General features: G+C 41.3%; 1 protein-coding gene across 3 annotated transcripts in view; it reads right to left on the reverse strand.

Moving 5' to 3' along the window:
- Window positions 1-27,590, reverse strand: part of tspan9a (tetraspanin 9a) — a 279,052-nt gene that overhangs the window by 110,188 nt on the left and 141,274 nt on the right. The window lies entirely within an intron of this gene.

The raw sequence follows: 27,590 nt of genomic DNA on the forward strand, positions 1-27,590 counted from the left end.
TGGCCAGTGCTCTCAGATGCAACCTTCAATCCTTCGATTTCATTACGACACTTGCTATATTCACGCCCTGTTTTATTTACGCTTCTATTTATCATTCGCTTATGTTTACGCCTATATTTGTGAAGAGCTGGCTATAATGACATAAAAACGCTCTCATAATAAGGATGATTACTGCATGCAGACTTGCGGAGTACTGTATCTCTGCAGCCTTGTCACAAAGTTGTCAGTTGCTCAATACCTGCTTGCTCACTGCCATGTAAGGAGCAGCGATAAATTGGCAGGGGTTCTGCCTTTGGAATTATCGCACCATTTCAAGCATGGAAATGGGAGAGTAGCTTAAAGATACTCAGAGCTATCCTATGGAATACAAGGGTCAAACACAGACTGTCTCAGTTGTTTCACACACATATCACAGCTCCACGGAGCTCCATCCTTATATTTATCTGGTTTGACATTCAATCCCCAGATGACTCAATGTGAATGATCTGTGAACAAAGAGAAAATGCATTTAGCCTGATAAGATATCAAACCCCCACAGAGAGATGACGTTTCCTTTACAGTGTACATATGCTGATTTGACGAGATGGGGGATGAAAGACCTGATACCTTTCGATACAGCGCTCGCGCTTCCTTTACTTGGATACATCTTCTCTCACCTCAGAACTACTGCACAAACAATAGCAATAGCAGCACCGTAACACCCACTTACCTAGCCCTTTCACAAGGTTGGGTTTGTGAAAACAGCCTAGTCTTAACTCCACACCTCTGCGCTGTGGTAATGATCCCCCCTCTCTTTCGGCAAGGCGAGGTTGAGTGCTTGTGATGGCTGCAACTCTGAGACAGATGGCGCAGAGTTTCAGCTGAATGGTCTTAAGGTAAACCCAGTACTACCTTATATACACAGAGATACACTAATCCACGTCTCTGGTGTTTATACGACGGGGTAGACAAACCCTCACAAACTTCCAGAGACGCACCATTGAGAGCAACCTGTCGGGCTTTATCACTGCTTGGTACGCAACCCAGCCCAACGCATCACCAGAGGCACAATCAGCCACCCGAGCCACAGTCTGTTAACCACACTACCATCTAAAAGGCAGACACAGTACAGGTGCATTAAAGCTGGAACCGAGAGACTGAAAAACAGCTTGCTAGGCCATCAGACTGTAAAATAGTCAACACTAGCTGGCACCCACCCAGTATCCTGCCCTGAATCTTAGTCTGTGTTACTAACCGGCTAACACCCAGTACTCTACTCTGCACCTTAGAGACTGCTGCCCTATGTACACAGTCATTGAACACTGATCACTTTAATAATGTTCACATACTGTTTTACCTACCCGCTTCATATGTACAGTATCAGTCAAAAGTTCGGACACACCTACTCATTCATGGGTTTTTCTTTATTTTTACTATTTTCTACATTGTAGAATAATAGTGAAGACATAAAAACTATGAAATAACACATATGGAATCACGTAGTAACCAAAAAAGTGTTAAACAAATCAAAATAAATTTTACATTTGAGATTCTTCAAAGTAGACACCCTTTGCCTTGATGACAGCTTTGCACACTCTTGTCATTCTCTCAACCAGCTTCATGAGGAATGCTTTTCCAACAGTCTTGAAGGAGTTCCCACATATGCTGAGCACTTGTTGGCTGCTTTTCCTTCACTCCGCGGTCCAACTCATCCCAAACAATCTCAATTGGGTTGAGGTCTGGTGATTGTGGAGGTCAGGTCATCTGATGCAGCACTCCATCACTCTCCTTCTTGGTCAGATAGCCCTTACACAACCTGGAGGTCTGTTTTGGGTCATTGTCCTGTTGAAAAACAAATGATCGTCTCACTAAGCACAAACCAGATGGGATGGCGTGTTGCTGCTGAATGATGTGGGAGCCATGCTGGTTAAGTGTGCCTTGAATTCTAAATAAATCACAGACAGTGTCACCAGCAAAGCACCCCCACACCATCACACCTCCTCATCCACGCTTCATAGTGGGAACCACACATGCGGAGATCCTCCGTTCACCTACTCTGCATCTCACAAAGACATGGTGGTTGGAACCAAAAATCTCAAATTTGGACTCATCAGACCAAAGGACAGATTTCCACTGGTCTAATGTCCATTGCTCGTGTTTCTTGGCCTAAGAATGTTTCTTCTTATTATTGGTGTCCTGTATGGTTTCTTTGCAGAATGCCAAGAGTGTGCAAAGCTGTCATCAAGGCAAAGGGTGGCTACTTTGAAGAATATAAAATATAAAATTTACAACATACTGTATATATATATATATATATATATATATATATATATATATATATATATATATATATATATATATATATATGTTTATATTCCGGACTTTGACATTGCCCGTTCTGATGTTTCTTAATTACATAATTGTTATTTGGGGGGTTTATGTGTATTGCTGTGTATTCTTAGGTATGCTAGAAATATAAGCATTTTGCTGCACCTGCGATACCAGCGTTCCCACTTTCCTCTGGTGGCCTTAATCAAATTGTTTACCTAAAATCAGTTTCCTTTTTCAGAGTGCAGTGCTCCTCTCTCCACGGGCAGCTGTGTCTGTGACAGACTATTCTACATGCCACATTCAACTTTAATAATAATCCTTAATGTCAGCGTCACTGTTCACGTAAGCCTGGTGTGGGATGAGAACGATAAAAGTGGTCCCACACAGATAGCTAAAGAAGCGTTGGCTCAGCTCCTGTGTGTTGTCTGATCACAGCCCGTCAGGCCCTTAACTATTAATTCAATACATTGTGCGTCAGTAGCCGCTGCCTCATAGAAGGACATGCATTTATCAGAGAGCTATGGGGGCCCTTAGCTAGCATGTGAGTGTGCTGCTGATGCCTCCACCCGACACAAGGGCACGTTCGTCCTCTCACTCCCACGTGAACAGATCCCAGCTGCATTCATCGCCATCGACTCAACAGAAGAGAACCAAAAGGCATGGGGCTCTGAAGTCCTTTATTAGACAAGCAAGGTTGCAGCAGAGCAAGGTTGCACGGGGTTTCTTCATTTGAACTTTCTCTGATGCTGAATAAACCTGGCAGCTCCTTCGATACGTGTTTAAAAGGAAAACTGGAAAGCGAGCTCAGTTCAGTAGGAAGATCCATCCTAGAATACTCATTTTCAGGGCTCCTCCAGCCAAAACACTACTGCTTTTCTATCATGGTATGAAAGAGTATAACATAAAATCTAAGTAAAAGTGCCCTGTGGCTGTGTCAGGCAGAGTAAATATGAAACAAACAACATTGATTCTGGCATATCTGTGTGGAGCTCTATTGGAGTAAAACTTATGTAGTCTAGCCAACACGGCATCATCGCCAGCAGAACAGAAACACGGTGGTGGGTGGGGGGCTAGTTCTATTTAAGAAGCACTTCAATAATTAGACCAATAGAGCAAAGTCGTCTTAGGTTTCTTCTTAAACCTATTGGGTGAAATGATAAAGAAAATATAAATCTGCAGGATTAAGACTCTGGACTCTAAGAGTTTCTTAATGTGGAACAGTATCTAATAAGATAGAGGACAGCCATTTAATCATTTGGCAAGCATCCCTGGCAACTGCACATGTACAAATTAGATGAGTGTGATCATCAACCCATACCTATACTGTAAAATATGGTGGTGGATCTTTGATGTTATGGGGCTATTTTGCTTCCACTTGTCGTGGGGCCCTTGTTAAGGTCAAGTTTACCCACTAACAGGACATTTTAGCTAAAAACCTGGTTGCCCCTGCCAGGATGCTGAAATTTAAACAATAACCCCAAGCATACATCAATATCCCCCAAAATGTATGATAATTGACCACAAAATCAACATTTTGCAATGGCTATCTCGGTCCCCGGACTTGAACCCCATTGAAAACCTGATGTTTGAATTGAAGAGGGCAGTCCATAAGTGCAGACGAAGGATATCAAAGGATCTGAAAAGATTTTAAATGGAGGAATGGTCTAAGATCCCTCCCAAGGTGTTCTTCAGTCTCATAAAACATTTTAGGTGGGAATAATTTTGACCCCTATCTTTTTCAGAAAAAATAAATGATTATGTGTTAAAATAAATCTCTTTCTCTGAGCAGTTGTATTAGTATTAAGAATATAATTTTCATTTTTTTTGGAGCATAAAATTTAGCTCAGTATTTTTTAAATGTATTTTATACAGTCGTCCCACTGCATATGTTGAACTGTGAATGTCTCATGATGGACTGAGCGTGTGAATGGATTAGGACACGTCTATGTCCTGGCCCCCATAAAGAAAATTAGAATTAAAAACAAGTTCAGCCCTTGGTTTGACCGGACTCTTGCAGAGTTCCTCCACCTCAAGAATTGCATTCGGCGAAAGGCTGACTGGCTCTCGTTCAGGCAAATGACAAATAAGTGCACTCAGGCTATCCGGAAGGCCAAAGTTAGTTCTCTCTCTGTGAGTCGAACCCCAAGAAGTTCTGGAAAACGGCTAAAGACCTGGAGAATAAACCCTCCTCCTCACAGCTGCCCATGTCCCTTAAAGTTGATGATGTGGTTGTTACTGACAAGAAGCACATGGCTGAGCTCTTTAATCACCACTTAATTAAGTCAGGATGCCTATTTGACAAAGCCATGCCTCCTTGCCCATCCAACATTTCCTCATCTCCCACCCCTTCTAATGCACCTAGCCCTGATGCTCCTCCCTCTTTTCCCCCTGCCCCACTACAAAGTTTCTCCCTGCAGGCGGTCACTGAGTCCGAGGTGCTAAAAGAGCTCCTTAAACCATCTAGGTCAGATGCTTTAGACCATTGCTTCTTTAAGGTTGCTGCCTCTATCATCACCAAGCCCATCTCTGACCATTGTTAACCTGTCTCTCTTCTCTGGGGAAGTTCCCATTGCTTGGAAGGCAGCCACTGGTAGTCCTTTATTTAAAGGGGGAGAACAAACTGATCCTAACTGTTATAGGCATATTTCTATTTTGCCCTGTTTTTCAAAAGTGTTGGAAAAACGTGTCAATTATCAACTGACTGGCTTTCTTGATGTCTATAGTATTCTCTCTGGTATGCAATCTGGTTCCTGCTCAGGTTATGGATGTGTCACTGCAACCATAAAGGTCCTCAATGATGCCACCATGGCCCTTGATTCTAAGCAATGTTGTGCTGCTATTTTTATTGACTTGGCCAAAGCTTTTGATACGGTAGACCATTCCATTCTTGTGGGCCGGCTAAGGAATATTGGTGTCTCTGAGGGGTCTTAGGCCTGGTTTGCAAACTACCTCTCTCAAAGAGTCAGAACATCTGCTGTCTCAGCCACTGCCTGTCACAAAGGGAGTACCCCAAGGCTTGATCCTAGGCCCCACGCTCTTCTCAATTTACATAAACAACATAGCTGAGGCAGTAGGAAGCTCTCTCATCCATTTATATGCAGATGATACAGTCTTATACTCAAATGACCCCTCCCGGATTTTGTGTTAAACACTCTACAACAAAGCTTTCTTAGTGTCCAACAAGCTTTCTCTGCCCTTAACCTTATTCTGAACACCTCCAAAACAAAGATCACGTGGTTGGTAAGAACAATGCTCCTCTCCCCACAGGTGTGATTACTACCTCTGAGGGTTTAGAGCTTTAGGTAGTCACCTCATACAAGTACTTGGGAGTATGGCTAGACGGTACACTGTCCTTCCCTCAGCACATATCAAAGCTGCAGGCTTTGTAATCGCTCCTCTTTCACCCCAATCGCTCCTCTTTCACCCCAGCTGCCAAACTAACCCTGATTCAGATGACCATCCTACCCATGCTAGATTATGGAGGGTGCTCTCAAGTGGCTAGATGTTCTTACCATTCGGCCATCAGATTTGCCACCAATGCTCCTTATAGGACACATCACTGCACTCTATACTCTTCTGTAAACTGGTCATTTCTGTATACCCGTCGCAAGACACACTGGTTCATGCTTGTCATGACGTGGCGCTTTCTGGGTGTAGATCGTGGCTTCCCCCTCTCACTCTCTCCTACACCCAGGTTCTGTTATCTCAGGCCATAAATTCCTGGCGGAGACTCTCTCCCCTTGGTCATGCAGAGAGAGAGACCACAGAGTGATCAAAAGATTTCACTTGGCCGAACTCCTAAATACTCAAAATTGGAGAATTAAACAAAATGTCCACTTTTGAGAGTGTGGGAATGGTCCGTGGACACTTAAGGGACAGTTATGTTGAGTGTGTTTCAAGGACAGGAAACACACATACCTATATATCTGAATGTGTACATTTCTCAATTATGGGGTGTGCATCTAATTTTTGTGTAAAATGAATGAGTAAAGATGAAACTATTTGTGAAATTATGTAATGTGATGTTAATCTTTTATTTGAGAGAATTGTATTCCCTGTAAGGTTTTACTAGTCAGTGGCCACGCCCCCGTGAGCACCGACATGATCAGGCGTCATGGTACCTCCCTTTTCTATTGCTACAAATAAAAAACCCTCCTGAGGAAATTCACATCAGACCACGCAAACCCCGGTGTAAGCTAAGGTTGCAATGGTTGTTGAATTCCTAACCATACCACGTAGATCATTGGTTACACGGCTGGAAATGGTTCAACTCTGAGACGATCGACCCCTACAGAATAAGAGCAAATCTTAGATACTAATTACTAGACTGCAGCTAGAAATGATGTAAACCTAGGATGCGAGTACCGACAACGGCCTAAACAACTATTCTATGAGAACATTTCTGAATGGTACTCTGAAGTATCCAATCTAACCACAAAATACTTTGATCTTTGGGGAAACGCAACCAGAGAGACTCTGATGAACTCTCCAGCAGACAGACCGGATTCCAACAGAGAAGACAACAATGACATACGGGCATAAATATATTCTTGCAATTATTCTCGAATGAGCGGCCGTTCATGTGTGAAGGATTTGCTTTTCGATGTATGCAATTATAGACCCTGTGTAATGAATCCATTTGTCTTTCCCACTCCTTTATCAGTCCACACACCGGTTTAGCCCACTAGGGGATCATCCCTATCATTGTTAGTAACCAATTATCTACTGTTGCTTGTTATGCAATTCTGTGATTATTTAGTTAGTTAGTAAATACATTATTAAGCCAATTGGTGTATGGATGACTCATGGTTTAGGCTAACCAAGAATTCTACGACGTTTGAAGTTAGACTAATATAAGGTAAAGAATAATTCATTAATAGAAGACTAATTGATCAGATAATAATATCTCAAGAGTTATATTCGGAAAATTATAACTTTGTAATCTGAAGATTTTTCGTGGTCTCCCGGCTTCCCAGTTAATTAAATGTACACGATTAGTTTAATCACGCAATAATAATGACAGAGAATTAATTTTATAAAATAATTCTTCACCTTTAATGATACTAAAGACATGACATGCTTATTTATAAAACCCTCTTAGGCCTCACTCCCCCTTATCTGAGATATCTACTGCAGCCCTCATCCTCCACATACAACACCCGTTCTACCAGTCACATTCTGTTAAAGGTCCCCAAAGGCCCCCACACACATTCCTGGGTCGCTCATCTTTTCAGTTCTCTACAGCTAGCGACTGGAACAAGCTGCAACAAACACTCAAACTGTACAGTTTTATCTCAATCTCTTCATTCAAAGACTCAATCATGGACACTCTTACTGACAGTTGTGGCTGCTTAGCGTGATGTATTGTTGTCTCTACCTTCTTGCCCTTTGTGCTGTTGTCTGTGCCCAACGATGTGTGTACCCTGTTTTGTGCTGCGATCCATGTTGTGCTGCTGCCATGTTGCTACCATGTTGTTGTTATGAGTTGCTGCCATGTCGTCGTCTTAGGTCTCTCTTTATGTAGTGTTGTCTCTCTTGTCATTATGTGTTTTGTCCTATATTTTTTTAAATGCTAAGGAACTAGCCTGTGTTTGTCTGTTTGTGCGCCCCTGCCTGTCCTGTCTTCTCTTAGCTGTTGCAGCTCTGTCTGACGGATGTGCCTGCAGGTCTACTGTTTAGACTGGGGGACTTGGCTTTTCTTCTTGTGTGTGGTCTGTCTGCTCTGTCATCTCTACAGCTTATTCACACTCCGGTTGACAAGAGAGCACAGACATGTGTCTCCCTTCTCCTGTCTCCTGCAGTCATTGGCTCGGAACTAAGAATATATGGCAGAGTCAGGCAGAGTGACCACGGGTCCCATAGGGCGGCGCACAATTGGCCCAGCGTCATCTGGATTAGGGGAGGGTTTGGCCGGGCGGGCTTTTCTTGGCTCAACTCCTTGTCTCGGGCTGGGTGCCTGCAGGCTGACTTCGGTCGTCAGTTGAGTGGTGTTTCCTCCGACAAATTAGCGCAGCTGGCTTCTGGGTTAAGCGGACGTGTGTTAAGGAGCGCAGTACGGCGTGTCATTTTTCGAGGGACGCATGACCCCACCTTCGCCTCTCCCGAGCCCGTTGGGGAGTTGCAGCAATGAGACAAGATCGTAATTGAAATTGGGAGAAAAAGGAGATAAAAAACTAAAAGGTTGACTGAAGAGCATCTGCTAAATGACAGATTTTTATTTGTTTTAGGACAACAAAGGGCATGCTTGCCCACACTATCTCAGCTCTCATTCCTCTTGGTTACTCTATACACTCTATACATACTGGGGCCAAGGCTGTTGCTGTGTACAAAAAGGACAACATAGAGGACTTGTCAGGTGAAAAAACTGCATAAATGGACCACACACTTCTAGGAACTCAAATGTCACAGGGTCCAAACTGAACAAAGGGTTGGGGGTCATCCTAATTTGTCGGACACCAGTCAGTCTCCAGCGTGTCTGGCACCTCCCTGCTTATCATTCCGGCTGGCTAAAGGTTATAAATAGACATGTGGTCTAAGACTGACCATCCTGTCCGTCCTTGTCAGTATGCTAACAAGCTCTTTTCTACTTGACCAAATCGAATTGACAGACAGACGTCAATACAATCGGATATTTTCGATTCTGTCTTGGCCTTTTATGACTAAGTCTGGCGTCCAGGTAATTGGGCAACAAGACGATAGCGGCCATTTTGAGTCCCTACCGGTGACTTACAACAATAAAGTTGATAAAGGTGTCTGGACGGTGGAACTAATTAGGGATTTCTGACATCATGCTCTCCTCCTCAGCAGACACAACTAGAGTGTGTGCCAGTCAGTCAGGTCCCAGGAAATCAGTGTGAATTTATGGTTGTGTAGTTAAAGCTGCAATGTGTAACTTTTTTGCCAAATTACAGATCTCTCATTGAAAGCAAATCTAAGAAGTGGTAGATATATTCTGTGTGCTATTTCTATACTTCTCGTTCTTAAGTTTAGATTTAGCATCTTTTACTTTTGGTTTTGTACACCAGCTTCAAACAGCTGAAAATACAATATTAAACATGTATTTCCCAGCGGTTTAGATGGTACAATAATTCTATACACTATATATTGTTTGTTTTGCCACATAAACTGAATATAGGCAAACTAATGTATTCGAATTTTAGCAACCAGGTAATGGCGGAGTGATTTCTGCATATTTCACTAGTTGCTACCGAGCATAGTCTGAGAGAGGTTTGTTTGTGGTTGTTTAAAAAGGCAGTGTTTGTGTTAGTGAATTTCACACACATTTTAATAAACACACTCAGGTCTGTTTATTGTAATACAATAGAAAACTACGCCTGACTCTGCCATATATTCTTAGTTCCGAGCCAATGACTGCAGGAGACAGGAGAAGGGAGACACATGTCTGTGCTCTCTTGTCAACCGGAGTGTGAATAAGCTGTAGAGATGACAGAGCAGACAGACCACACACACCAAGAAAAGCCAAGTCCCCCAGTCTAAACAGTAGACCTGCAGGCACATCTGTCAGACAGAGCTGCAACAGCTAAGAGAAGACAGGACAAGCAGGGCTGCAAAAACAGACAAACACAGGCTAGTTCCTTAGCATTTAGCCAAGGAAAACAGCCTATACAACAGTGTTGGGGAAGCTACTCTGAAAAGATAGTTAACCAAGCTACTAATTACTTCATGACAATTGTTAAATCCACTGCAACTCAATATTACGAAGGTGTTGTTAGCGTTTCGTACACTCAGTGTACAAAAATTATGTTCCAAGTGAAAATTATGCAGGTCTGATGCCAAAATAGAAAGGATATGATTGCTTACTTCATCCAAAGTTTATTTTCTTTTTCCACAAGAAAAGTTGTGTGTAACGTTAGTTCCAGAAGTAAGCTACAACGCTACATGACAAAAAAAAGTAATTAACTACTGAAAACACTACCTAGATTGGATTTTAGTTCAACTACCACCAAGCTACTGCCAAATGTAGTTAAATGACTAGTTGAACTACATATACTGTAGGTCACTACTCCCCATCACTGAAATACAACATAGGCTACAACAAAAAGGCAACAGTTAAAGGACCATCTTTTAACACATAATATTGTTTACCATGTTAAATACCATAGAACTGCATGTAATTCCTGGAGTTGTGCAGTAACTTACATGCATCCGAAACGGCAACAAAATACATATGGGTAGTGACAGGGTATCATGATTATGTTGATCAAAGGAGCAGAACAGCTAAGTCCTCTGGACGGTGGAAGACTTAACGCAATATTTCAAAGGCCCATAATGGTATATGAAAGAATGGAACGTCAGCAATATGTATCTTGTTCAGTTCAGTGGGAAATCAGCCGAGTGTTGAAGTCAGGACCCTGTCATCGATTTATTGTCTGTACGGTAATTCAAGTTCATTGTAAGCCTTTGAACGGCTTTACATACAACATCCCTTGAAGCCATCAAGTCATCCTCAACATGAGATACATTCAAGTCTTAGATTCTGAAGATTTGTGATTTTTATTTAGCTTACTGTGGATAATTCAAAGGTTCTCAAGAAACACACATGCACGCGCACAAATTATATTAAAAAGCCCTTCAGTGTAGGAAAAAGGGAACAGGGCAAAACAAAGAGGAATAAGCCTTTGAATTAAATTGCATTTTCAGGTAAACAATGCACAAACTGCTGAGCTGCTGGATTATACAAATATATCCCTGGGAGCTACTGTCTGTGATAAATGTTGATAGTCATGGGTTTCCTACCCTTTGCCTCCTCTCTGTAATGTGTTGAATCCATTGTCTTGGAGAAACTGGGGACCAAGGACAATTGAAGTAATCAACCAAGAAAACCTACATACAGTAAGTCTCTAACCGCATAAAACATACTACAGTTTACTATAGAATACTACAGTACTTAGTTTCCACAGTTTGTTACGTTACAGCCTTATTCTAAAATAAGTTATTTTATTAAGTTATAAATTATTTCCCCCCTCATCAATCTACACACAATACCCCAAACATAATTACCTAATTTACATAAATATTCAGACCCTTTGCTATGAGACTCGAAATTGAGCTCAGGTGCATCCGGTTTCCATTGATCATCCTTGAGGTGTTTCTACAACTTGATTGGAGTCCACCTGTGGTAAATTCAATTGATTGGACATGATTTGGAAAGGCACACACCCGTCTACATAAGGTCCCACAGTTGACAGTGCATGTCAGAGCAAAAACCAAGCCATGAGGTTGAAGGAATTCTTTATAGAGTTGTGAGACAGGATTGTATAGAGGCAAATATCTGGGGAAGGGTACCAAAACAATTCTGCAGCATTGAAGGTCCCCGAGAACACAGTGGCCTCCTTGGAACCACCAAGACTCTTCCTTGAGCTGGCATTCTGGCCAAACTGAGCAATCGTGTGACCAAGAACCCGATGGTCACTCTGACAGAGCTCCAGAGTTCCTCCGTGGAGATGGGAGAACCTTTCAGAAGGACAACTATCTCTGCAGCACTCCATCAATCAGGTCTTTATGGTAAAGTTGCCAGACGGAAGCCACACCTCAGTGAAAGGCACAGGACAGCCCGCTTGGAGTTGGCCAAAAGGCCCCTAAAAACTCTCAGACCATGAGAAACAAGATTCTCTGGTCTGATGAAACCAGGCTTGAACTCCTTGGCCTGAATCCCAAGCTTCACATTTGGAGGAAACCTCCCTACGGTGAAGCATGGTGGTGGCAGCATCATGCTGTGGGGATGTTTTTTTAGCATCAGGGACTGGGAGACTAGTCAGGATTGAGGGAAAGATGAACGGAGAAAAGTACAGAGAGATCTGTGATAAAAACCTTATTCCAGAGAGCTCAGGACCTCAGAATGTGGGGAAGGTTCACCTTCCAACAGGACAACAACCCTAAGCACACAGCCAAGACAACACAGGAGTGGCTTCGGGACAAGTCTCTGAATGTCCTTGAGTGGCCCAGCCAGAGCCCGGACGAACCCGATCGAGCATCTCTGGAGAGACCTGAAAATTGCTGTGCAGTGACGCTCCTCATCCAACCTGATAGAACTTGAGAGGATCTGCAGAGAAGAATGGGAAAAACTCCCCAAATACAGGTGACAAGCTTGTACCACCATACCCAAGAAGACTCAAGGCTGTAATCACTGCCAAATGTGCTTCAATAAAGAACTAAATAAAGGGTATGAATACTTACGTAAATGTGATATTTCAGTTTAGATTGTTTTTCAAAATGTGCAAAGATTCCAATATAGGGTACTGTTTGTAGATTTATGAGGGGAAAAAAATATATAAGCAATTTTAGAATAAGGCTGTAATGTAACAAAATGTAGAACATTTAAGGGGTCTAAATACTCTCTGAATGCACTGTATATAATTCTGTAGTGAACTATACTAAGGGAAAGAGAGATACCTAGTCAGTTGTACAACTGAATGCATTCAACTGAAATGTGTCTTCCGCATTTAACCCCTCTGATTGAGAGAGGTGTGGGGGGCTGCTGCCTTAATCGACATCCATGTCATCGGCGCCCGGGGAACAGTGGGTTAACTGCCTTGCTCAGGGGCAGAACAACATATTTTTACCTTGTTAGCTCGGGGATTCAATCCTGCAACCTCTCGGTCACTGGCCCAAAGCTCCTGCCCACCAGGCTACCTTACCACCCCACACTGTAGTATCCCTCGATCACATGTAGAATTTAGTATAGAGTTTTGTAGTATACTGTAGAATACTATCATAAATACTACAGTGTTATCCACAAAAAAACACTGTAGTAAATACTACAGAAATGTCTGCAAAACACTACAGTTTTTTAAAGATAATAAATACTACAGTGGTTGTATTCTTACCACTATAGTATTTTTTGTGTGTACACACTGCAGAAAGTTACCTGCAAAATTGCTGTGAGATGCAAAGTTTTAAGCTGCAGTCTGTTTTTTTTTTAGCTTTAAGATACGGGGGCTCTTTTTAACGGTCATTATCAGTTACACTTGCCATGGTGGGTGCACTGCCGTCTGGACACTTCCACAAATCTTATAAAACACACATCGGAAATCAGCGACCGAAATAAACACTTCCTCTACTATATTTAGTGACAGGGGGTTAAGTTACTGGTCCTAGACTGGTAGGAGAATAGATGGGTAATACGTTGGGCTTTTATTTTGGTGAAGTAGGGGGAAGAGAGACGGATAAAAGGGGATGTGGTTTACGGCCCCCTGGCCTCACCGCATGGAGCCACCCGTAATGGAATCGTATCTCTGGGCACATACTTTCATCCCTGTTTTATTCATGTTTCCTAAAAACCTGTGGACGCTCTGCAGCCACAACCAACACCTACAGTATGTAGGGCTCTGGCAGCACAGTATGTGATTATATCAGCAGTCTGTCAGTCCGGCTCCCTCTGTGAGCAGTATTCCTGTGGCGCCATACAGGCAATAAGGCACGTACTCATACTCCTTTGTGTTTGTGGAAACAGGTTACAGGACACGACAGGGGATAGGGATAGAAATATATACACCCTGGGCTTTTGCTAGGATGAGAGAGAGAGAGAGAGAGAGAGAGAGAGAGAGAGAGAGAGAGAGAGAGAGAGAGAGAGGTCGTTCCACTCTGGGTCCGATTTTTATTGTATTTTATTTTTTTAGGGGGTAGATCAAATGTGACACACCTGGGTTCGGGTGTGTCCCGGAATAAATATCCTTTTACCCATTCATTGAGGAGACTCTCTCCATGCAGACACACTGTTGGATTTTGGTCGTGGCATTTTTGTGGCCATTTTGTTTGTTTGCGTTGGCACCTTTCAACACCCCTCATTATCACATTTATGCACGCAACCACTCACTTACACTACGGATTACTGACTACACACACCATTGTTAATTGTATTTAGTTTACTTCAGTTAATAAATATATTTTTGTTATTCCTTACCTCCACATTGTCTCCCTTTTTGTTACGGACTTCGAGCCAGGTCGTGACAATAGGTAAACTGGGATATGACTAAAGAGTTAATCAGGGTGATTTTTTCCACAAATAGCCAGGTATTGTCCTTTCTACATTCACCGTCAGACCATTTTATTGATAAACTACACGGTAATGTCAAAGTCTTTTTTGTATGTGATTCAATACATAATATTGTACACTTGTCATAATTTGGTTGGTTGTAAGAGAGAGAGGCAGGTCGTTATTGCGTTGGACTAGTTAACTGTAAGGTTGCAAGATTGGACCCCCGAGCTGACAAGGTGAAAATCTCTTTCTGCCCCTGAACGAGGCAGTTAACCCAACGTTCCTAGGCCGCCATTGAAAATAAGAATATGTTCTTAACTGACTTGCCTAGTTAAATAAAGATTAAAAAATACAAATAAAAAAAATTGGCAAATCGGCGCCCAAAAATACAGATTTCCGATTGTTATGAAAACTTGAAATCGGCCATAATTAATCGGCCATTCCGATTAAGCGGTCGACCTCTAGTTAAAACATGCTAATAACGGTCTTCTGAGTACATCAAAAAAGGTTCGGTATACCTCCACTGGTATACCATCCAGCCCTGGAGTTTTCCCGGACTTAAAGGGTTTATGACATACATAAGTTCCCCCTCTGCAATTTGGCTTTCAAATGAGTCTTTCTGTACAGCTGTTCATTTGACATTATTAATAGGAAAATAATTCTTACAATTATCTTCAGTTAGTGGAGATGGAGACTGGAACAAAAATATATGCTTAAAGTACTTTGCTTCCTCTTTCAAAATATAGTTTGGTGAATCATGGGTGACTGTCATTTGTAACAAGTTTCAGTAATTTATTTTTGGTAGCATTTCCATGTTGAAGATAGATTTTTTATTCCCCCCCCCCCATATTCCATTCAGATTGCTTTATCTTTCATTTATTTATTATTACTATTATTTTTAATTATATGTAGTTTTTATTGTTTCCTTTTATGTTATAACAACAATGCAATTAAATTATATTTGGCATATAACAATAACTTGACAGACATGAATACACAGAGCACCCGGAAAGCACCCAGACTCCCCGCCCGCCCGCCCGCACCCCACATCTCCAGCATAGACTGGATTCTATCAAACCTATTCTGTTCTACCTCAGAGGAGTCCAATAAATCCCATTGAACACTTTAAATTCAATCAGCTTGGACCGGGCATCTCTCATAGGGAGGAGCATCTGTTGTACAATTACATTACATTCCTCCTCTCCAAATGTTCCCTCCAGGTTTTTTCCCATACGGCCTTTAGGCCCTTACAAGTTCCATTAAATGAACCTATACGGTGGCAATATATAAGCCATGTGGCATGTGGTAATTTGCATAGGATTTCTATCAAAACGCTTATTTCGGAATGTACTGGGATTTTGACCTTGACCATGTGTCCCTGACCATGTGTCCCCCTATTTTCAATTCAGGGTTGTTCCATAACGAAGCATAGCTTATCAAGAAAGGTGAAGATCTTTCTCTCTCTTCTCTGTCTCCATATATTTTTAGTATGGGACATTATTGGATTCTGGGGTCCCACCTTTTGTTGACTCAAATAATCTGATTCCCTCAAATGGGGCATTAAGTTCCTCTTCCATGTCCACCCAGATTGGCCTAGTCGAGTTCACAACAAAGAGAGACCTTATTTGGGAAGCGACAAAGGCTTCTTGATACAATTTCATGTTAGGGAGCTTTAACCCTCCCTTCTCAGTACACCTGATCTTTCTTGAATAAGTTCCTCCATTTATTTGAGTGTTTCCTCTAACGTATTCTCTGCCTCTATGGTACTGTTTTGATTGCCACCGTGTTAGTCCCTCTATTTCCTCTCTTAATATGCATTCTTTGACTTAAATTGCTTTTGTTTTAAAGATGAGTATTGCATTGCATGGCCTCTAAAGGCCTTAAGTGCATATGGGTGATAGTTTGTAGTGTGATTACCTTTATGGTCCATTGAGGTATTTAAAACCATATCATTCCAGGTGACTATCTCATGAAGCTGGTTGAGAGAATGCCAAGAGTGTGCAAAGCTGTCATCAAGGCAAACGGTGGCTATTTGAAGAATCTCAAATATAACACTTTTTTGGTTACTACATGATTCCATATGTGTTATTTCATAGTTTTGATGACTTCACTATTATTTTACAATGTAGAAAATAGTTTTTTTTTTAAAGAAAAACCCTTGAATGAGTAGGTGTTCTAAGACTTTGGACCGGTAGTCTAAGGTCATCAAGATTCTCATTAGCAGCTTTGAGAAATTCCTTGAATATTACGCTCACCCATCCGGGGGCTTTGGTTTTGTTGGACCAACCCTGCCAGGCAGGCTCAGACTCTTGAGTGGGCAGCGCTGCTTTAGTGGGTCTCTGACCTCGTTTATCTTTCTGTCTTGGCTGCATACAGGCTACTTGCAGTAGGCCTATAAAGCAGATAAGGATGTGTGGGTAGCTCAGGTGGCTGTATAGGGTGCAGGGTTGGGGACCGCTCCATCATGATAAGGCAATAAATAAATAAACTATATTTGTAATCTATTTTAAAACGTACATCACATTTCTGCACAAAATTGAAAGTGCTCTCTGTCACAACTTCTGCTCGCAGACACACATGGGCTCTGGCATTTGCAACCATTTTCCTTTTTCACTTACTTAACTCCAGACTTTTCCAAACACAGAAACACACAACCCGCCTTCCATCACATTACACCCACACATACCCACATACTGTGACTTCTGTGTCCTCTGTTAGCTGCGGTTTTATCCCTACCATGTTGATTCCTACTTTTGTGTTCCAGTTCCTTATATATGAAGATGTATTATTTCAATAATGATCCTTTCTTCTAATGCTGCCTTTTATCTATTTATAAATACTAGGAATAGTAAGTTGACAATATATTTTACAACATTCCCTATCTTGAATGGTATAGGGCATTTGTAGTTTATTTCTTTATCAGTTGTTGTATTTGATCGTTTTCCAGTTTTTGTTATTACAATCCCTACCATGGATAGTATTGGGTGTTCCATTATTTGACACCTCTATGGGAACTTTGTATTATTTAGAATAGCCAGGGAGTAGTCTTGGCGTCTCCGAACAGTTGGTTGTCAGTGTACAGTTTATTGACTACAAGAGCTACATGTTTCCCTTTAAGTCTATTCACCTTGAAGAATGGGTAAAGAACTTTGGCTCTGTTCTGCAATTTCCTTCGGGAACGGATCATTAATTCCTATTTTTGTGCCAGCGAGTCTTTTGCCCAGGCTTTTTACATTATTTTATGTTCAAAGAATGCAAATTTGGCAATGATTGGGCACTCGTATCGCTGTCCTCCCTGTCAGAAACGGTGTACACAGTTCAAATTTGATTTTGCTGACAGTATCGCGTGGGATCTGTAGCACTTTAAGGAGGAATTCTTTCACCGCGCTTTCAAGCTCTTCAGCCTCATTTTCTTTTATACCATTTAAGTACCAGATTTTCTCGCATGGATCTAGTCTGTATTCTCGGAAACATGTTGTCCTTTTTAAGTTCATTAACGTCCGTTTCAATAGTATTGAATGTACCTTTTAGGTTGTTTCTTTCTTTCTCCATTGTCACAGCTTTTCCGTCACTCATTTCGAGGTTCGCCTTTATCTCCTTTATTTCCTTACTGACAAGTTCAAGTACGCCCAATTTATTATTTATTGATTTTAGCAGGTCGGTTTCCACTCTTACCTTGAAAAGCATAATCATCGTAGTTCTCGTAGTTTTTTCTTGGAGTTTGGTACTCCGTTTTTTCCCTGGTTCCTCTCTGACATGTTTTGACCTCGACTGCGTTCGTAATATTTATCAATACACTTATCTAGCCTTATACGTTTTTGGGGGGGTTATCACCAGCTTGAATGTTATTGCCCACGAGTAAATGGATCAGTGTGCTACTATTTAGTCCGTTTTACAGATCATGAATATTGCGATTTCTCATGAGGCATTCTGCACCGCCATCTCTCTGAAAGGAGATTACCAACTAAACTTAATCGGTGTCCTGTGTCAGATCCTTTATTAACCTGGTGGAAGACAAGAGAAAAGGGGCGCTACAGATCCCTCTGTTGTTTTCCAGTTAGGCTCAGACTCTAATGGAGTCTATGGAAATCCCACAGACCCATAGATCTGTGGTGTTAGGCTCTCTGTCTGTCCATGGTTCAGGATTAAGGGGTCAGATTCTGCAGAGTGGTCACTTGGGTTTAGTATGGGGCTCCTACAGTGGGAAACAGCTGGTGGAGCAGTATGTGGAGTGTCTTATACATGAGCATTAGTCAATAAAACCAGGCGGACCAGGGTAGTAGCTACAAGATTCCAACCTGCTGACACAGCGCTGAGAGGTCAGATGAATCACATCAATATTTCAGGGGCTGTCTCCTGCATTGCAAACATAGCAAGGCGTGTCGACGCGCTGCTGTGTCGAGAGAGAGAGAGGGGGGGGGTGATGGAACATGCGTCCGTCTATTTATTCTGCTCAGCGCTGTCTATCGCTACTGGAGGACGTTTCAGAGGAGATGATGGATTCAAGCCACAGCAGCTATATGACTGAGGAGCCATTGTGCTCCTGCGCCACACCACAAAGACTGTCATTCCTCATTCCTCTAATACCGCCAGATGTTGGCTGCTCTGATTTATTGAATTATGTTTGATATTCTTGATCTCCATACTATTAGCACGCTAGCATAATCGTATAATAAAATACCACATGCTTGCTCACGTACAATACTACCCCTAGGGAAGGGAGTCATACTGATCATAGAGAAGGACCCAGCAGGTCCAGCCAGCCCTATCTCTATGAACAATCTGAGAGGTACAAAGCCTGCCTCCTCTCTCCTTTCCAACCACCCACTGGCACTGATGCCCGCCCGCTGTAAACACACAGAGAAGGTCCCCCGGTAGAGCCCACCCACTGGGCACAAACTACTCATTCAAGGGGTTTTCTTTAGTTTTACTACTTTCTACATTGCAGAATAATAGTGAAGACATCAAAACTATGAAATAGCACATATGGAATCATGTAGTAACCCAAAAAGTGTTAAACAAATCAACATTTATTTTATATTTGAGATTCTTCAAAGTAGCCACCCTTTGCCTTGATGCTGGGCAATGTTGACTCAAATGCTTCCCACACATTTTATATTTGAGATTCTTCAAAGTGGCCACCCTTTTCCTTGATGCTGGGCAATGTTGACTCCAATGCTTCCCACAGTTGTGTTGAGTTGGCTAGGTGTCCTTTGGGTGGTGGACCATTCTTGATAAACACAGGAAACTGTTGAGCGTGAAAAACCCAGCAGTGTGGCAGTTCTTGACACAAACCCATGTGCCTGGCACCTACTACCATACCCCATTCAAAAGTCCTTAAATCGTTTACCTTGCCCATTCACCCTCTGAATTACACACCTACACAATCCATGTCTCCAATTGTCTCAAGGCCTAAAAAAATAGATATATATTGTTTAACCCGTCTCCTCACCTTCATCTACACGGATTGAAGTGGATTTAACAAGTGACATCAATAAGGGATCATAGCGTTCGCCTGGTCAGTCTGTGTCATGGAAAGAGTAGTGTAGGCCTGGGGTTTCAAGCTTTGCTTGATTTCAAATATATTCTTCTAGTTAATAATTGATATGTTGTATTCACATGTTCACCTCAACCAAAAATCTAAGTTAAAGAATAGGAGTAAATCTCCTCTAATCCAACTTTAAATGCACTTTAAAAAAAGCAATATTCTTTAACTTTGATTCTTTGGTTGAGATGGAGACATGAATACAACATATCAATTATAAATTTGTAGACAAAATGGATTTAAAGCCAGACTAAGTCAGTGGCACAAAATATCTTCTTCTAATGGGAAAGATCTCAGATCCAGCTGGGCAGCACCTCATTTCAATATGGTGTTGACAACCAAACACAATTCAATATCACTTTTGTAATACAGTAAAAAGTCTAATAACTTGTTGACAAGTTAAAAAATGACATGTTCGATTCATGTCTCCAACTAAAACAAAAATTAAACTACAACAAATAGGATTAAGCCAGTGCTTCAGATTAAACTATCCAAGCATTAGATAGCCTTTAAATGTTGATATTTGGTTGCGTTGTCAACCAAACACAATTCAATATTACTTTTGTAATACACTAAATTGCCTAAAGTGAAGGTTATCTACCAAACTAATGCAACAGTATTTATTCAACTTTAAAATGTGAAACATCCATGGCCACATTTTGAGGTTAGCCTACTCTAACTATCAGATCAGATCAAAGTTTATGGTTGCGTACACAATTAAGCAGATTTTATAGCGGGTGCAGCGAAATGCTTATGTTACTAGCTCCAAACAATGCAGTAAAATGTAAAAAAAAGGTACATACAATCAATAAAAAAAGCTGAAAGAACAACTTCTTATGTAATCATAGAAAGCACGCATATTCAAGATAGCATGCAAAGATTGCATGTCTGTGGAGATCTTCACAATTGCTATAATAATCTGTGCAGAACCTCGAACAGCATTGATCACTTGCACTTTGTACATTGAATGTAATCTCAACTGCAATCCAGGTCATTTGGTTGTGCTACTAGATGAATCACAGTGTCTTTTTGAGTGGGAGAATTCAAGTTGAAATCTCATTGATCAACGCCTCAACCAAGTATTACCCAAATGTCCACTTTGAAATGACGTGGTGTGCCCAGTGGGAAAGATCTCAGACACAGCTGGGCAGCACCTCCTTTCAATATGGCCAGCAATCAACAGCCTGTGTGTGTGTTTGTATTTTTTGCTAAGGCAGCAGCTACTTAAGGCAGTTATACCATTTTAAAAACATTACAATTCATTCATTACAGAACTCACAACACACTAAGTGTTTGCCCTCAGACCAAAACTCCACTACAACATATCTACAACACAAAATCCATGTGTAAGTGTGTGTATAGTAGGTATGTTATAATGTCTGTGCATGCATGTGTCTGTGCTTATGTTTGTGTTGCTTCACAGTCCCCGCTGTTCCATTAGGTGTATTTTTATCAGTTTTTTAAAATCTGATTCTACTGCCTGCATCAGTTACCTGATGTGGAATATAGTTCCATGTAGTCATGGGTCTATGGAGTACTGTGCACCTCCCATAGTCTGTTCTGGCCTTGGGGACTGTGAAGAGACCTCTGGTGGGATGTCTTGTGAGGTATGTATAGTGTCTGAGCTGTGTGCTAGTCATTTAAACAGACAGCTCGGTGCTTTCAACATGTCAATACATCTCACAAATACAATTAGTGATAAAGTCAATCTCTCCGCTACTTTGAGCCAGGAGAGATTGACATGCATAGTATTAATGTTTGCTCTCTGTGTACATACAAGGGCCAGCCGTGCTGTCCTGTTCTGAGCCAATTGCAATTTTCCTAAGTACCTCTTTGTGGCACCTGACCACACGACTGAACAGTAGTCCAGGTGCAACAAAACTAGGGCCTGTAGGACCTGCTTTGTTGATAGTGCTGTTAAGAAGGTAGAGCAGAGCTTTACTATGGACTTCCCACCCATCTTAGCTACTGTTGTATCAATACTGTACATTATCAAGCACTTCACACATGTTATCCAGATACTGACTGTTAGGACTTGGCGGTCTATAGCAGCTTCCCACAATAATGGGCTTTAGTTGAGGCAAATAAACCTGTAGCCATATTACTTCTACTATACTACTTCAGTATTTAACATGAGACCCTCTCTAATCTTTACCGGAATGTGGTTCTGCATATAAACAGCAGCACCTCCACCACTGGTATTTCTGTCTTTTCTGTAAATGTTATCACCTTGTATTGCTACCACTGTATCATCAAAGGTATTGTCTAAATGCGTTTCAGAGATAGTCCGAATATGATTGTCATCTGTTATTCATTTCATGAACCTTGTTTCTTAACTCTTAAGGATCGGACCCTTTTATTCAATTTTCGCCTAATGTGACAAACCCAAATCTAAATGCCTGTAGCTCAAGCCCTGAAGCAAGGATATGCATTTTCTTGGTACCATTTGAAAGGAAACACTTTGAAGTTTGTGGAATGTAGGAGAATAAAACACATTAGATGTGGTAGAAGATAATACAAAGAAAAAACTAATTGGCTTTTTTTGTACCATCATCTTTGAAATGCAAGAGAAAGGCCATAATGTATTATTACAGCCCAGGTACAATTTAGATATTGGGCACTAGATGGCAGCAGTGTATGTACAAAGTTTTAGTGTGATCCAATGAATCATTTCATTTCTGTTCAACATTTTGTATCAAGACTGCCCAAATGTGCCTAATTTGTTTATTAATATCTTTTCATGTTCATTGTGCACTCTCCTCAAACAATATCATGGTATTCTTTCACTGTAATAGCTACTGTAAATTGGACAGTGCAGTTAGATTAACAAGAATTTAAGCTTTCTGCCAATATCAGATATGTCAGATATGTCTATGTCCTGGGAAATTATTTTGCTACTTACAACCTCATGCTAATCGCATTAGCCTACGTTACCTCAACCGTTAGCCTACGCTACCTCAACAAACGGTTCATATGTTAACGTGGGCTATTTTGAGCACTTTTTTGGGATGCTTGCTTGTTTTCATTGCTTTACTGGGAAGCTTAGCAGAAGTAGATATGTTAATGTTATGTATGTTAGTGCAGGGTGAGCTGCACACAGTGGACTTCCTACTAGGACACACCATCTCAGTGTGTGTGTGTGTGTGTGTGTGTGTGTGTGTGTGTGTGTGTGTGTGTGTGTGTGTGTGTGGTTATGGTTGCAAAGCTATGGCAATCTATGGTAACTTTAGTAATGTACACTTAAAAAAAGGTAGTCATATGTCATTTTTTTTTTGTATATATATTTGTGTCCATACTGTTGATGAGTTTCTAGTAGATGGATCATATGGTTCAAGAGAAAATAGCCTAATTAATAAAAAAAGCATCTCATCAACAATGGCATTATTTTCCATTACCTCTGCAACTCGTCTAAAATATTGACTTTTTTCACAACTGACACCAGTTTGACGCAAAAACATTGACAAAAAATACATATTGACAGTAAAATAAACAAGTGTGTAAAACATTCTGAAACCCTCATATAAACACCAATGGTATTGTTGATGGTTTATATTTAGGATAATGTTTTACAGCTTTGCCATTCCATTTTTTATTTTAAAATCATCTCATGTAATTATTTCATATAATCATGTGATAAGGCCTCACAGAGATAATTACAGACACCTGTGAAACTTTGAAAGTTTCCAGTAATATACCCTCCCCTTTGCAATCCTGTGTGTGTGTGAGAGAGAGTGAGAATGGGACGCTGGCCCAACACTGGCCAATATGGCCCTTAGTCGATCTAAGCAGCCGCTCCGTCCTGGCCAACCACCCACGGACGGACAAACACAGGGCAGGAGACCAGCAGTAAGCAGACCCGGCCAAGCCCTACTCCGGCCTTAGCCACCCCAGATGGTGTGGAGAGATAACGGGAGTAGAGAGGAGCAGAGTAAGCAGTGGACCATGGCAAAGCTCCCTGGATACCTTCCATTTGGATTAGCATTAGAGACGTCATCCAGTAGGGGATTATGGCCCTGGTCCAAGGAAGAGGCCAGCCCCCCTCTCTTACGTAGACATGCTCCCCTCTTGCTGCGAATCAATCATTTCTGCTAACAAACCTGACAGTGCATGGAGGTGAGCCCAAAGGAAATAGTGTATCAGGCTGTAAAAGGACGACCAGAGGATCAGAGGACCAAGGATGACCAGAGAGTCACTTAAGTGACAAAGTGCTCACATTCAGAAAGTACCTGTAAAGTACCTGTATAATTCAATTTCCCGGTGGCTTCACACTCTCGACACCACAGTGCTACACTATGGGTAACACCAGACCAAACAAACTAGCAGATTACACTCTAAAAAGCCAGAAACAAACTCGAATGGATGCATGTTCAGGGCTTGAAAAAAAAGGTTGTCATTTTCAAAGCTGTCATCAAGGCAAAGGGTTGCTACTTTGAAGAATCTAAAATCTAAAATATATTTTCATTTGTTTAACACTTTTTTGATTACTACATGATTCCACGTGTGTTGTTTCATAGTTTTGATGTCTTCACTATTATTATTCTACAATGTAGAAAATAGTAAAAAATAAAGAAAAACCCTTGAATAAGAAGATGTGTCCAAACTTTTGACTGGTACTGTATCTAGATATTTTGTGCCTGTTTTGCATGATATTTTAGCATTAGTACTTGTCACATGTCAGTTTGCAAACAATGTAAAAACAATTATAATTGAGTTAATAAAGCTGAATGCATGCTCCAAAATGCAGGTATTTCATCCTAGCTCAGTGCTTTATGTGGTAATGGGGCAGCCAGCGGAACATACACAGCGTAGGTGAGGGTAATGTTCTCAAGTTTCCGGTACGGCAACTGCACCGCCCACAACCGCAGGGCTCTCCAGAGGGTGGTGCGGTCTGCACAACGCATCACCGGGGGCAAACTATCTGCCCTCCAGGACACCTACAGCACCCCATGTCACAGGAAGGCCAAAAATATCATCAAGGACAACAACCCCCCGAGCCACTGCCTGTTCACCCTGCTATCATCCAGAAGGCGAGGTCAGTACAGGTGCGTCTATGCTGGGACCGAGAGACTGAAAAACAGCAACTATCTAAAGGCCATCAGACTGTTAAATAGCCATCACTAGCACAGAGAGGTGGCTGCCTATATACAGACTTGATATCATTGGCCACTTTAATAAATAGAACACTAGTCACTTTATATTTCTTGCATTACTCATCTCATATGTATATACTGTATTCTAAACTATTCTACTGTATCTTAGTCTATGCCGCTCTGACGTTGCGCGTTCTTAAATTTATATATTATTAATTCTATGCCTTACTTAGATATGTGTGTATTGGGTATATGTTGTGAAATTGTTAGATATTGCTTATTAGATATTGCTGCACTGTCGAAACTAGAAGCACAAGCATTTCGCTACACCCACAATAACATCTGCTAAACACGTGTATGTGACCAATGAAATGTAATTTTGATTTGATTGGCTCAGTGTTCTGTCACTCATGGGGAACACTACTGCAAAATCTACAGAGAGAGCTAGAAAGTTCAAGCCCCATGAATGCTGGGTGCTGCCATAGATTTACATTAGAAGTGCCCATCCAAGAAGGCTCAAGGTCATTGGCCACAGATAAAATTATGTCAAATCACGTTATATCTACCGTTGCTTTGATGTGAATGATCATGTCAACATCATACTTTAAAAATCTTAGCTAGTAAACTAGACAAGCAGTCATCATCATGAATCAAGTCGACAATCTACTGGTAAATCCTTTTCAACCCTCATCATATGAAGAGAAATTATAGATAAAACATATCGATGCTCATCGGCCATTGGACATAAACATTACACAACAAGTTGGAAATAGCATGAGTGGTTTGGAAGGAATCAGTGGCTAACTGCAAGCGTTGCAAAGCAATCATTAGCCTGCTATTCGGCGGAGAGGGTGTGTGGTCCAAGTATGGGTTCAAGGGTCTCTTTTCCAAGTTGAAAAGGATAAAGATTCACATGCAACACCATGGGCCAGAAAAGATTGAATACATTGGCCATGCTGTCAATTCAGCATGACGTCTGACTTGTTCAAAACAACTGTAAACTCAGAACTGGGAAATCTCAGACTTCAGTGAGTTCAAGACAACTGGGAACAAGCTCCGATTGGGAAAATACGTTTTGAACGTTCATCCAACTCGGAATTCCAAGTCGGGAACTCAGGCCTCTTTCTAGAGCTCCGGCCTGAAGATCACTGACGTCATGATTTGACTGTGTTTTATGCCAAGTTCACAGTTGTCTTGAAAGCACCTTAAATGCAGAGAATGCCAGACTTTGATGACAAAGTTTGATGACCAAATTTGCCCACAAGGACTGCCGCACCACCTTCCTGTTCAAGTGAGCACAGCACAACAAGGTGAGTCCAAAAATGTCTTGTATGCTGCTGCATGAATGATGTAATATGCCAGGGAGATATGTATACTGTAGCTAAGTAATACTAAGTGTATGTTGTGTAGTAGCCCATGTGCCTCACCTTAATAAGTTGGTCCCTTACCCCCTCACAACTTAGCCTACTTGTAATGGAGCGCATGTCCATAACTTATAGGCAATGACACTCAAACAAATGATTGGTTGGAGAAAGACTCTTTGTTGTATCTCTTCAAGGTAGCCTAGTGGTTAGAGTGTTGGACTAGTAGCCAGAAGGTTGCAAGTTCAAATCCCCGAGCTGTTCTGCCCCTGAACAGGCAGTTAACCCACTGTTCCTAGGCCGTCATTGAAAATAAGAATTTGTTCTTAACTGACTTGCCTAGTTAAATAAAGGTAATACAAAAATAAAAGGTATAGCAAGAATCTTGAAACAAAAGAGAATATGTTGGATTGAGTAGAGCATTCCATTTGACAACAATACTTTAACATAACGTGCCAAAGTTGAGTGTTTGTTGTGCAAGCCAGTTACAAAAACAATGTAACTAGTTAATCATGTTTATACCGTATATAAAGCTGCCCATTTAAACGTACATGCTCTAGCAATGTGAAATATATTATTTGAATATAAATGGAAGCGTTGGTAGAGTATAATCATGTCATTTAACCTACCTTGTGTGTTTGTCTTAAGCGCCGTGCTGTCTCCTTGTTGAAGTGCCGGTGTGCATTACGCATGAGGCAAATTAGTCTACGAGTCATCGAGGAACATTTATTGGTTGACGGGAATAGCCAAAGTGATGAATTATCCCGGGGGCGAATTACTTCATGAATATGTATTGTGTGACTTAAAGAAGAAGTTATGGAACAAGCTATTGAAGTGTGTGTTTATGTAAAACTGTTGTTTATGATGTTATATGTCCATGGGAAATTACGTATTTATGGTAGAAATGTGTTTTGGGGCTATCATGATGGAACATTCCGAGCTGAAGGGAGTTTCTGGAAAGAGTACTTTGGTGCTCAGTTGGCTTTTGCCTGGGGGAGAGCAGGCTGGGCAGGTAACAGGTTGGCTAGAGTAGAGCCATACCTGAGTTTTGCTATAGACAAATATTTGTTGCTGGAATAGTTTATACTGAGAATATATTTGATTTATTAAAGTCTTTGTCAACTTCCTGTTTGTTATTTTCTGTACAAAGTTTATTGGCCAATTAGTCCTGCATATTGTAAATAAAAGCCTCTAAGAGAGGTGAGCACCAGAACATCATGTCTGTATCCTCACTGTCCGATCCGCCGGTTCGGCTTCTTCTTCACACTATTGTTCCGACTCCGAGG

This window comes from Oncorhynchus mykiss, chromosome 1 (genome assembly GCF_057628025.1).
Source record: "Oncorhynchus mykiss isolate SJ-2025 chromosome 1, ASM5762802v1, whole genome shotgun sequence".
Lineage (NCBI taxonomy): Eukaryota > Metazoa > Chordata > Actinopteri > Salmoniformes > Salmonidae > Oncorhynchus > Oncorhynchus mykiss.